The 14,273-nt window shown below is 34.3% G+C and overlaps 2 long non-coding RNA genes across 3 annotated transcripts; both read right to left on the bottom strand.

The window, feature by feature from the left end:
- Positions 1-1,004: 1,004 nt before the first annotated feature.
- LOC147509178 (uncharacterized) lies at positions 1,005-7,216 on the bottom strand. Its single transcript, XR_015218412.1, has 3 exons — positions 7,157-7,216; positions 6,756-6,868; positions 1,005-4,658 (listed from the first exon to the last, which is right to left on the bottom strand). It is a non-coding gene; the product is annotated as an uncharacterized LOC147509178 (long non-coding RNA).
- Positions 7,217-8,737: 1,521 nt separating this feature from the next.
- LOC147509177 (uncharacterized) lies at positions 8,738-12,213 on the bottom strand. Of its 2 annotated transcripts, XR_015216513.1 has the most exons (4): positions 11,512-12,213; positions 11,091-11,325; positions 9,215-9,643; positions 8,738-8,896 (listed from the first exon to the last, which is right to left on the bottom strand). It is a non-coding gene; the product is annotated as an uncharacterized LOC147509177 (long non-coding RNA). The 2 variants fall into 2 exon arrangements; XR_015216512.1 differs by having other exon boundaries at positions 8,738-9,643; positions 11,512-12,199.
- Positions 12,214-14,273: the final 2,060 nt, after the last annotated feature.

Raw genomic sequence — 14,273 nt, 5'->3', positions numbered from 1 at the left:
TCCAGCAATTCTTCCCAACCCATAACCCTTGTCCTACTATGACCCTGTAGCATCAGGAAAAGTTAAAGGAAGTCGAAATTATTAAACCATGATACATAGACCACTCTGGTCACGCTTCTTCGAAGCATAGCACACTTAAGACACACCTTGGCCTGTCGATTTGAAGGTTTGGTCCACCTACACTAATTTGCATCATGCCTAGTGCCTTTCAAGCCAATGGAAACTTTTGGAAAAATTGACAGATGATTTTTTCGTGCCAGAGCCACACTAGTTGTGTGCGGCTTTAATTTATGTTTTTTTTGCAAAGAAGGGATATAATTGCAAGAGAACGGTGTGCCTAATGCAACTTTATCTAAAGAGTTGATGTACGGATATCCTAATGCAGCTTCATTCAAAGTGTTGATGAACGTATATCCTAATGAATTTACATTCAATGTGCTGATGGACTCATATTGTTTTCAAGCCTTCAAGGTCGAGTGGAAGAAGCAAAGAGAGTTTTTTTTTTTTTTTTGTTTTAATCAAATGTTTGTCTGGCACTTCTAGCTATGAAATTTTAATTCATGGCTACAACAGGGCTGGGAGGACCTCATCCAACTCTTTAAGGAGATACGCTCCAAGGGATTGACAATTTGACACCCGACACTTCTACAAAGTCGTGAATAGATCTACCTAGACCGATTCAAATCAATCGCTTTAGTTTTTTCGTTTGCTAGCTAGTTTTCCACTTGAATATTTTAAATAGGCTATTGTAATGAAACCAAAGCTATTTAAAAGTTGTGGCTTCAGTTATTCTCTAAAGTCAAGTGTGTCACATTTCAATTCCCATAGTGGCTGGACTTAAAAGATCGGACAAGTCTCCGATCCTGAAGTCTAGTACACGTTTGAACTTTGAACTCATGCGTCTCAAGAGGGTATGCATCGAAGTCCTCCGTATCCTCCAAAGTCTGACTTAAGTCCCTAGATATTCTGCTATTAATAGTTGTTGAGGAACTGAGTGGTGAGAAGAGAACTGAGGAGTGCTTAGATTTTTCAATTACGAATATCAAATATTTCGCCATGAAGATTCCTTCACATGTGACAGATTTTCGACAGGGTTTCTTCAATCGATCTTTCTGCAGATTGTTTTGTGTCTTCTTACTTTTTATACTCTTGAGCTCAATACTAGCAGATGCTGCTGTCGATAGACCAGGTGGACCAATTTGTAATGCCCTTTATTTCCATCCTCTTACCTCGTAAATTTATTTATATGTCAATTTATATTTCGAGATTGATTAATTGCACATAAGTAATCAGACATATGTATTTTCAGCGGAGACAATAACTTCGTTAGATTGAAACATATGTAACATGCCTTTCAGTAACTATCGTACACATTACTAATCAAGAAAAACTATATGTAATACTTGCCTCGAAAGGGTCAGAAAAGTGGATAGGTTTTTGTCCAGCAGATGATATAGAAATCCATATGCTTTCATAAGAAGCTCGGGCTTATACTTGGCAATGATGAGCCAGAGATGTCCATGTCATGCCCAATTTTGCCCACAATTCGTTGCATTATATACGTACAGATTACAACTGGCTGTGTGAGCATTCACTTGTACAAGCACATCAAAATTGTACCTTACTTCGTATATAATTTGCAGGGTGTCGATTTTGGCCTCCTAGATGTCGCTGAGCAGTAGAGACTTCAAGTCGACTTTGATGTTGGAGTTTTCTTTTGCAGTGCCAAAGTAGATTGTCTTGTGTTATTTAGCAATTCAGCTTTTGCTTTAGTTTTATGGACTCATATGTTTTACTTTGAAATAATGGAAGTACAATTCTTCCTTCTGTTTGTTATCCTGTCAGTTCTGATGGTCTTATAACTAAATTATTTCTACGTGGATGTATGGAAAAAGCAAATGATAAGGAGAGATCATTCTCTCTAAATTTTGGAGAGATCAAGGCAAATAGCCGTTGGATGGAGAAATTTCTTCTCGAGATCGAGGTTGTTGCATGGCCCACAACTGGCAAACCACACCAAACTGTATGATCATGTCATCCAACGGCCGATATGAAGTGCGCACTATATTTAGAGAGAATGATCTCTCCTTATCGGATCTCTTCCATATATGCTTTCTGCCCACAATCTCTAGGTGATTAGACTATCAGAGTGACAGTTGATGCATAGGGATTCTGGGACATTATCGACCCTGTTCATGTGATTAATCCACTAATAAATTGGCAAGATATATAATTAAGACTTGGATAGCATAACAATCACCATCTTGAAATTATGATCTGAAAAGCTTGCCATTCTCACTCCATGCATGCTTATTTAGTACACTAGCCATTTGGCCCGGCCTATGGCTAGTGTACTAAATAAGCATGGAGTGAGAATGGCCGGACTTGCTACATATATAGCTTAATGACTCAAAAACCTAAAGTCCACTTGAATAAATAATATAAGTATATTGATAGATAATAATTCATTGCTTATAATATATATATACTTTGATTGATGGGTTTATGTTTTTCTAATTTTTTTTTTAAGTATTATTGTCCTAAATAACAATTCTTATCATCCTCACCTAGGCTTTTATTGTCCTAAATAACAATTCACTATCAAAATATAATGCAATGTCAATACCTATTAGGCGAGTTTTGTTTTCAACTTGACTTGAAATAGTGTCGAAGTGAAAGAAGGTGAATTTGTGTCTTGCAATGTCAATACCTTCTTCATTCATTGGCGTGACTAATGTGCCAGTTTTGAAAAAGATCTTGTGATCATTCTCAATTGGCCGGCCTATAACTTTTCGCAAACCACACGTTGAATTTATCTAATGTGTAGATATTGCCTTCATTTAACACATTTCCTTTAAGTATATCTCCAAAATCCTTAAAGTTCAATAATACATGAGCCTTTGTTAACCATTAATTCAATTGTTTGCCATTAATTTATATAAAATGGGTATTGACCATTGATATAATTTTTTTAATTATTGGTAATGTTTGATAATAAAAGTTTATGAATTAGTATGTATCAAAAATCTTACTTCCAAAATATATTGAAACTCAGTAGCAACGCCAATAATTGATGAGGCTAAAAGGCTCTATTTTTGTATTAATGGGCCTTAGAGTGTATTATTATTAAGAAGTCCAATTTTTTATGGGTTTCATGATAAAGGTTGGCTTAATTTTTAAGCCCATTAGTATACTTAACACGTGGGTGCCACATTCACCATTTGTATCTCTAATTTCCACACGTGTATTCTTACTCTGATATTTTTTTAAGAAAGCAAATGGTTAACCTCTCTAGTCTCTTGAGTATCTATTTTCAATTTACTTTAGCAAAAAAGTAATTTCAGGCGCTCTCAAAGGTATTTCTCTTTTTCGCATAATCCCTTGAACTCGCTATCGTTATTTATAGTTTTGTAATTTGCTATATTCATTCTTATTGGAATTGAGTCAGAGTGCTTCTGGTTCCATCTCTTAAACGTTTAATTATCAGATTTGTTGAATTGCAACACTTTGAGAAACAATTAAAACATTTTTATGGAACCTACATTTAAATCATATCATATTGTTAGTGTATTAGAGATATCTTTACATTTGAAGAATGGTTTGTTTGATGGTCTTGTTGTCAAATTCCAGTAAAGTTTTTTTTCGTGACTTGTGAGATACATTGCCCTTAATCCGTTATAAAGACCTACAAAGAAACACGATAAAACCTCACTGAAGTTGGCAAAATACACAAAAGAAAGATTTAGATAGGCTGCATTCATTTCTTGTGTATATGTGCATGGGTATCGTGGTGAACAAATATTACAAATTCAAAAGGAAGCGGCACTTGGCACTTGGAGAGGGTCTGAATCTGAGTATCCTGACAATTTCCACTGAAAAGCTTTCAAAATTTCTCTGAAACAAAGACAGGAAAAACAAAGAAAACTTTAAAGCCCACCACTATTGCATATCAGCCTTTTAGTTTAGTTTTATTCTTTTTCTGATCATCATCATTTGTCATACAAACAACATTTGTCATACAAACTCATGGGTGTATGATGCATATACAGTACTTCCTTATCTCTGCATTTCTTGACTTCTCTCTCTTTCTTATCTATAGAGATCTAACAGACCCAAAAGGAGAAAATTTCTTAAGAACAAAAAGAAGATTGGGAGAGAAGAAATGGGTACATCATACTTCTCTCTATCTATCGTTCTAGTGTTAGTGATTACAGTTTCAGAACTGTTCATAAAAGGAGATTCAAGAACTCATTGGGGAGATATAGAAGTCTTAAAACAGCTGAAAAAGAGATTTGATCCTTCTTCAATGACTCCTAGATCTTGTGTGAGCTCATGGGACTTCAAACTGGATCCATGTGACCACATCTATAGTGAACAATTCACTTGTGGATTCAGATGTGACATTGTTGTGTCTGAGAAAAGCCGAGTCACATAAATCATTCTAGACCGAGCTGGCTATACACTGGTTCACTCTCTTCAGTATTTTGGAACTTACCTTACCTTGAAACTATTGATCTTTCTGAGAACGAAAAAAAGAGAATAGATTTGGTGAAAACATACCGATAAATTTCATCAGATCAAGTAATCCCAAGAAGAGGAGCACACGATGCAATGAGCTTCATTAGCCAATGCGAACATTCCAGATAGTCAATATCCATCTGCACCAATACAAAATATTTGAGAAATTTGTTAATTAACACCAACAAAACAATGGGTTAAACTGTTAAAGGAGGTAGTAAAATCATCACTTGTCATCGACTTGGTTTGAAAGCAAATAACATATTACTAAAAAAATAGAGAAGCAATTATACCCTAAAATTAGAATTGAACTTTCCTAACAACCACTCAATGCAAGGTAAATAAATTATTTTTTGTCGAGTCCAACGCCCCAAAACTCGAACAATTATATATCTAAAGTACGTGACTTTTCTAAAAAAATTCGACAGAGTCTTCTCTGTATTTTCGACATTTCATAAATATAAAACCTGTCATAACCTGAAAATTTAAAACAATATACTTCTCATTGATTAACCCAACTACTTAACCGTCTCGATGAATGCCAGAGCAGTTAAATAACTGGTTAAAAAAATGAGAGCACTGCAACATTAGGACTTTTTACAGCAAAGAACTTGAATGTCTCGATTGATAATAACCTCAGTACTGCATAAGCAGTAATTACGCATCGCCATCCTTGTTCAAACCACCATATTGAATTGGTACTTGCTTAGGAGAAATATATCTATCTATAAACACCCAAATAGATGGATATCAATCAAAATATTCATATAGATGGCCGGGTTCTGAACCAGCTCCCTAAGTTCAGTCATAACCATCATTGGGTAATTGATTCAAGATTCTCACAATAATACATGATTTTAAAATTCTTGAGTGAATCATGGAGCATCTTGATATTAGGCATGCTCTTGCACCTCAAGCAACTCTTTTCCATTCAAATTTCAAAATAGCCAATTAGAATTAGTAAGATGTACAACTAACCAAGTTACACTATGACCAATCAAATAAATCCACTTATAAAAAAAGGCGAGCTATTTAAATTAATCATGCACCTTAGAGTTCGAAGTAAAGGAGATTGAAGTCTTACATAGTTCAAAAATAATTTACAGGTAAAGGAGATTGAAGTTCAATAAGGCTGCTTTGGAGAACACCAATGCTAACTGATAGAAATACTAATTCTCCGTCTTAACTGTGAATCTATTTCCTAAACATTGAACTTCCTTAACAACTTGCATATAGTAATACTACCCATTTTATATTTAAGCACAAATAATGGGTCATAAACTTAGAAAAGAATTACATGTAAAGGAGATTGAAATTCAATGAGGTTAATAATTTTTTAGGTGGTGAAATGTTGTATTATTCAAACTACCCATTTTTTTTTGTGGCAGTCCTAACTAATAGTTTCGTTGCATTACCTATTGCAAGTTTACACTCAAGCTCCACCATTCAACCAAACTCCATTTGAAATTTTCTTTAAGGCATATCATTGACCCACACCAAGTAATGAAGAACAAAAGCATTCATAAGCAAGACAACTCAATTGAGATTTAACATTCGAAAAAATCATTACATTTATTCGTTTGTTATGGAATCACTATAGCCATTAACAGTAATAAAGAATGGACTGAAATTTTTCAATTTTGAATTTTACCTTGGTGCCAAGTATCACCTTGCAGGCTTAAAGTGGGAGAAGAGGAGATATAAAAGCAAATAATAAGTAACTTGTTATTTGCTTTAGAAGGTCCTAATAAGATTAACCGATAAAGATGATCCAAAATTGGAAGGAGTGTAGCCTTCACTTGATGACAATAAATTTTGACTTAGCTTGATGTTTTATAAATGTTCAGAAAATCAATATATTAAGTGGTGTATATTCACGAATAGAAATAAGGCAAATCAACAATAGAATTGTTGTTTCATAGTAGAATACAGTGACCAATCCAATGAATATTATCGATTTTTTTTTTTTTTTTTTTTATGCAGCTTGAAACAAAAAAGAAAATAAATCCTCATTCAAAAACAATTCCAAATAATATAAAATATTCAAAAACAAAATGAAATGATATACTTGAATGAGTTTAAGACTACCGTCTTTGATGATAACAATGACGGAAGTTGAAGAAGCATCTAGACCATTCTTGATGAATTCTTTGAATCGCTTGTAAAGAATACAATGCTTTTTAGACATCAATAAAAGTTTATACAGTGATACTAATTAATGAAAAAGAAAAACTAACCCAACAGAGCCACCACCATATCCAACTAAGAACTGGTGCTTGTAGTGAAAACGGTTGAGATCATTAAGCATCGACTTCATTACTTGTGTTGTCAGTCCACCTGGGTATTCTTGCTGACAAAATCAAAATTTAATGAGAAATTAAAAATTCGAATTTCCTTTGTCGACAAGCATAAAGAAAAAGTTACATTTGTTGACAAAAAAATGGTGATAGAAAAAGCAGCACTATAGGATGTATGAAATCTAACATTTTAAAACATTCAAATTTCTAATTATGTAGTGAAATGGCTACCAAAAGCTAATGCAAGACTGTCAGTTGCATTCGCTTTCTTCTAATAAAAGAATTTCTTCACTTCATCATGATGTTAGAAAAGTAAGTGGGAATCCAATAAATATACACACCAGTTCCAATAGCAGATACACCCCAGCCAACACCTTTCACTGTTTTCGTTTTACTCATTAAGCCCTTCATTACATTACCTGCACACTGTATAGCATAAAATTGCTTTGCTGGCATTCCGAAAATACAAAAGGCATATACTCAATGAGTTAAACCCAGCTTATTCAACCAAAGAAGGAAGCGCTTTTATAAGCATTTTGCAACTTACCTGTAACGTAGCAGTATCCTCGTATTTTGGGAGCTTCCTATGATTGAAAATGACGTCAGGACCTTCTCATATTTATAGTTGTGTCTATGTTAAATATGTGTGTGTGCATGTGGGTTTGTGTGTATTTAAGTATATATCATTTTATTCAGGCGTCTTAATAGCTCATATCCACTGAAAATCAAGATAATATTATTGTCTGAATTTTCAGTGAAATGAAGCATCTACTCTTGAAGTAATATGATGGATGTACATGTCTAATGTACCATAGAAAATTTGAGATGTAATGGTGTTCCTAGCATGGACATTCCACTCCATATTCTTATGTTAGTGAAGTGCCACCAACCCACCTCTCAACATGCCCCCTACCAAATCCTTTTTATTAATTATTGGAAATACACCGTAATTCTGTCACACACTATGCTAGCCCAATGAAGCTCTACATCCAATTGGTGCCTCTTACATGATATTATTGAACTAATAACCTTTTGAACTACATATCTTAATAATACCAGTGAGTAAATGAATGATAGATTAATATCTTGTTTACTCAAATTAAAGGAAAACCCGCTATACAACCCTCTCGATTGTCATTAAGGTGTATATCGATATGTCTTAACCAAATTATCAATCTAAGTGACTGAATTCACATAGTGCATTTTTGGAAGCACCTAATTAACAAATATATAAAATAGATTGGGAACTGTGAATGAAGAAAGGGCTATTGTACGTTATGGCATTGTTTCAATTGAAGAAATCGGTAATGGATAGCAATTGAAGAACTCAACTATTGATTATAAGTCAATAGCAAACAATGACTTGACACAGAGTCCTTGGAGTAGGATCAAGCTTATATTGGACAAATTTAAGTTCATCAAGCAGGTCATCCTTTTAGAAGAATGTCATAGTTCCAAAACATTTGGTTTGTGTGAAAGAGTGATATATAAAACGGGTACATATTAAAGACTAAGAAGGCGACAATCAAATTAAGAATTTAAATATTTCAAAGACTTTTTCTATGAAAAACATTAGTGGCGTAACCCCATTGCATGAAATTTATCTCTTAAAATTAGCAGAGAATCAAGCCGATAACCAAGATATGGCCGAAAATTTAGGAGGGGGGCAAGAGGTAGGGCTTAAAACGTGTTGGATTATTCATGAACAATCATATTTTTTTTTATGGATAAAACCATTGAGCTAGAGCAACACCAAAGTAAAAATAGCTTAGGTAGCCATTGATCACAGACATGCATAGTCTGAATAGAGATCAATGTCGATACTTGGTAACTAAAAATATAAACAAATATAAAAACAAACTGATGATCTAATATTGATAATTAAAAACCAAAATACAGTTGTTAAACATTGTGTACCTGAACAGTAGTTGATTGAAAGTGAAACACAGCTGATTTCAAGCTTGGGAGATCAATGTCGATACTCAGTAATCAGTACTATGATGGAAAGGCGACAATCTACCGTTTCGTTTTGTTAGAAACCAATTTAAGAATTAAAAGAGAGAATTGGGTTTTAACACCTACTGCACAGGAAAAAAAATATTAGTAAACTAAGAAGTTAGTGAGAATAGTGAGAAAAAATTGGCAATGCAAGAGTAACTCATTGGTGGTTGCGTTGGAAAGTTTAAAATCCTTGCAAAGCATCCTTGACTAAAAGTACGACTAATAAAATCACTATCCCATTGACTAAAATAGTGGGATACTTTTGGTCCTTCCAACTTGGGTTCAGGAGTTGCCACAACATTTGACGTTCAAACGGCATGAATTATGACATCAATATATGACTCCAAAAACAATGAGCCCAAATAAGAAAAATTAGAAACCAGGCCCTCGAAGCTCACCTCATTCGATTGGGCTTTTCACCACAGTTGAATGGTTCATCTTCGACTACAGATCTTACAGAGTCCAATGTTACCAACATCATCATTACTTCATGGTTCCTATAAAGTTTTAGAAGGCTAATCTGTTTGCACTGCTTGCAACTTGGTTTATAAGTTTCGATAAAACGATAACCAAAACAAAACAAAACCAAAAACATAAAAATTAAATAAGCAATTAGAGCCTACATGCAGGCGACCTCTATTGCTTTTGGAGATCTTAAACAAAATGGTTTGCCCATAGTGTTGTTGTAAGCAGTTAAATGCAAATCCAAACTATATTCTCAATGCACAACCAACAGGAGTTCTTCATACCGGAGTTGTCATTGTATCCAAACTCCAATTGCTAGCTAACTCTCGTTCTTACTTAAATTTCCAGCTTATATATTGAACCTAAAAAACCACATCCAGATTTCATTTAGGAGACGTACAATGCAAATCTCTATTGTCTATATATTAAGCAACTATATGTAAACAATAAATTTGATTATATGCAAAAAGTTCAATTATATGTATGCTAAAAAAAACAAACTTGATTACATGCAAGTATACATGTAAAAAAAGATCAATGTACCTTTGTTCGAAACAATTTCAAATCAACATATGCTCAAATTCTAGAGGAGAAAGAACGTTTGTATCTTAAGAACGTTTGTATCTTTCTCTTGATCGATATGACCAATATGCTTTGATCGGGAACTTGGGCCAATCCTTTGTAGGCTGTAGCTGGACACACTGGATGCTTGTTACATTATTTCACAAATCAAGTGATGTGAGGAAGGTAGGCCTATATTTCCACTAATGTGACACACCACAAAGTTAGCTTTCTCTTTAGGTGGGGGAAAGTTAATTAGTATGGAACGAAAAAGTAATCACTAACTACTTTAGAACCATGAACCATGAAACACATAATAAAACAATTGCATAGAATCAAAGGAAATAAAGATTATAGATAAACTAAATGAAACCCGATAACTAAAAGAACTACCATGTGAATTGCATTTTTCTGAGAAAAACACAAATGAAAAATCAATGAAGGGTGAGAATCCAATATCAGACAAAGACGCAGAAAGAAGACATAGTTGAACTATGCGTGCAATCTATCAAGCTGAACTTTATAATAAAAATATAAAGCATAGTATGTACAACATATCGATGATTCATTGTACTCATATAAATGCGCCGACAACAAATTGATGATGGTATGCATCAATGAAGAAAGAATGAGCTATTTTGTAATGAAGATAAATAAGACTAATATACTCATCTCTCAACAAACCTCAAGAAGCTTCATGTGTACCCTAGAAATCTCTAGACGCTCCATTCATTATTATTATTGAATTCTCCTAGAATACAAAAGCATATTGAAGTAAAACACGTGTACATTCAAGCACTTCTTAGTGATAATGTGTACCCGTATACACATTTGTGAGGCCTCTATTAAGACTTTGTAGCCAAGGATTGGAGGAGCAGAAATGTATCCATTTGCCTCAGAGTCTCATACTACTAAGGACTTGAGACTTAGAAAGCATTCATAAACCACATAAGGCAACGGCAAAAGCCATGGTGATACAACACAGAGTGAAGGCACAGTTTTTATTGTTTGGCCAGAGGTCAAAATTTTAAGATAAGTTCTACCAATTTAAAAAATTGCCAAAAAAAACAAAAGGGATTAAAAAACAAACTGTCCTGTCAAAACATATTAATGGAGTTATAGAGCCTATCAAAGGTGTTAACATATATTAGTTGGTCAGAATTGCAGATAATAAATAGGGGAAAATTAATTCACAATTGAGACAAAAATAAGAGATTAGGAAAAAAACAATAAAAACCAAAAAGGTACCTTTTTTCTTGGACCCGCAGAGGAGTTCGGTTCAGCAGATGGATTGATTGGACTGTGATTTGCATGAAATTCCACCAAAGCAATCCACCTTGAACTCCAAATAAATGATGCACAAAGATGGTCATTTCCAACAAACACCCTACACATATAGGAAGTCTGGAATCATCTGTTGCAAGCTTATAACACTATCAATCAAATCCTTCAACTCCTCCAATCATATTTCAATTTTGTCAAACTGCAATACATAGACTAAGCAAAGTACTAAAATCTATTCAAAAATATATATAAGTTAAACAGTTGTTCTTTTAAGTTAAGATAAACATAATAAATTCTTTAGCTACCCATCAATTACAATATACCAACCAAGGATTAAATACCAATCAATTCTTATAAGAACCATATTACCAAATTAAACACTTACCCTTACACTAATAGAATCAGCATCATCCCAACCATTTATCCGCTACCCACGGACCTGAGCTCCTCTAATGCTAGCTTAATCTGATCTTGAACCAATTCCACCTGCTTTGAATAAACCTCCAACTCTAAAATCTGCTGCTTCCTCCATTTCTCATCCATCACCTCCTCTCCACCACTCAAAAAACTCAACATCGATGAAGAATCACCCCCGCCACCAAAATTCATCCCAAACGGATTCAACCCCATTCCTCCAAACCCCCTAAAATTCCCAGGTCCATTAATAGCAGAAGCCATCAACTCCTTAAACAAAGGCAACAAACAACTCCTCACTGTTTGTTTTTCTTTTTAGTGAGAAGAAAAAGACCATTCGTCTGAAGACGTTTTCTACCATTAACACCGGCAAAGTCTAATGTTCTATTTTTCTTTGTAGTAGAAAATCTTATCCGATATTCTATGTAAGTGTGGAGTTAGCCTCCCCTTCAAACCTTGTAAGAAATTGTTGCTGAATGCCACTAACGCATTAGCATACCAAATTCGAAACTCAAACCAGTGTTTTAAGAAAATATGTATGTATGCCCTGGTTGGTCGCATTTGGTGGAGTAGTGGGGGCAGGCTTGCACACATTAATATATCTTGAAATGAGTAATAACCAATGCCGTGTACTCTCAAAAAATTGACGTCTCTACTTTATATTCTCTCCATAGATAGAGTAAGTCCTTGGTGGGTCTTTGTCCATCAACTTTCCCCAAGGCACTCCCTCACTACTCTCTCTGGCTTCCATTTTGTCTGTTCATGGTTGGCTTGACAATAATAAGACAACCACTAAAGTCTCTATCTTTCCTTCTCTTGGGTTTAGCTTCTCTTTATTAATGCTGGGTATCTTTCTCTTCCATTTGAAACTTCTTCTCTTCTGTTTGTTCCCTTTCTAGTAAGTTTGGTTGCATTGCATTAGTGCGTTGAGGGCCCCCTTTTCTACAAATGGTCTAATTGGTATTTCTAACTCTCTCTCTCTATCTTAAGTGTTTGCTTTAATTGCATTTTGTTTTTTTTAACCTTTTTGCTTTATTTGCGTGGTGGATATTGTTAAAATTCTACAACGTTTCTTCTCGAACTAAAGTAACAATTACATAATATAATACTAAATTAATGTTGAAGGTCCTAAACCATGTCTTTCCTATACCTAATACCTCAATATGCATTCAACACTTCAGATACTTCTCCCTTACAAATCTCCTCAAGAAGTTTGTTCTCAGTCATTTTCAGAACTTTGTCTAAGCGATGAACTCTCTCGTTTAGACCATTCGAGAATAAAACATGGATTATCGAACACCTTAGGATAATCCTTTCTGCATGCTAAACTTTAAGATAACTTGTTGCAACAACTAATCATCTATAAATAAAAAAAGACCTAATAATGGATCAAAACCAAAATTGCTTACAAAAAAGTCCATCTTCAACATCATGCCATCATGTTTTTTCACTACTACATAAATGCTCATTAGCCACGGTAGGTCAAAGCGTATATACCACTGTTTCCCTAATAACAGTGGCTAATAGTCATATGCCATGGTAAGAATACTTTTTCTAATTTCGGTAAAAGCAAATGCCACTAATCTCGTAAAACAGTGGTATATAGTATCTCATATACCACGGAACAAACCAATATCGCCTAATTTGTATTTTGATGTTCATATACCCCACCGTATCAACTAAAAAGTGGCTAATGTTGTGCAAAAATATAACCATACCGTGGACAAAGTCGGTCTACCAAAAACCCCACGCCCAAAGAAAAATTAATATTTAGAAAGTAGGGTCAAAAACCTTATGGCGCTAAAACTTACTCTTTTCAACTTCCCAGACTCTCAAAACTTCTAACTTCCGAAACTCTCTCTAAAATTCTATCGGTCTCTTTTTTTTTTCTTAACTTCCATCATCCACTAGGGTTCTTCTTCAACTTCTATCGGTCTCTCATCGCCACCAGTAAAGCAGCAGAATAGTAGTGATTTTATTCTACAGCTCTCACCAATTTCGGCTATCAGGTAATTGTTTTTTGCTCTATTTAATTTCAATTTTGGTTGTAAAGCAATTGTTTTTGCTTTATATCATTGGTAGCTGTTGATAGGGTTCACAAAAAAAATTCTTTCCAATTTTTCTTTGCAAAATTTGGACTCTAAAATTTGGGGATTTTAGTGTAAAAATTGCAGACTTGTTATGGGACTTGAAAAAAATCGGAGAGTAGATAGATTATGTTTTGTTGTGGTTTAGATTTAACTTTGCTTAATCTTCTCTTTTGATGTTTTAAAAAAAAGATTTCCCTCGCTATTGTTCTTCACCTATTTAGTTGATGTTTATTTTATATTTTTAATTTTCTTTATGTTGCAAAGAAGGAGTATGATCGTAGGGGGAGAGGGGTATGTTCGATCGTGTCTCAGAATCCTAGTACTGTTAAAAAAAACACAACAAACAAAAACAAAATCATGTCCATAAGAACCTATACATACTTTTTGACATTCATTTCTTATATGGTTACGTGTATATCGAATCATTTAACCTTTAACGTTTCTGTGTGACGGGTGTTTAAAGTTCCTAGTTATATTTTTTGCACAGGTATTTCTAGCGTCCAACAAATGCATGTTGATATCAAACAAGGGTTGTAGGGGGTGATTTAGTCTAGATGGAGTCGTGGAGATCATAATACCGCATTGTTTTTTTGCGATCTGCATATATGGACTTGTCTTGGACACCTTTGTCAAGAGATAGCCA

This window comes from Coptis chinensis, chromosome 3 (genome assembly GCF_015680905.1).
Source record: "Coptis chinensis isolate HL-2020 chromosome 3, ASM1568090v1, whole genome shotgun sequence".
In the NCBI taxonomy this organism is placed as follows: Eukaryota; Viridiplantae; Streptophyta; class Magnoliopsida; order Ranunculales; family Ranunculaceae; genus Coptis; species Coptis chinensis.
Note: the sequence above shows the minus strand (reverse complement) of the source record. Positions and strands in the feature narration are given on the sequence as shown.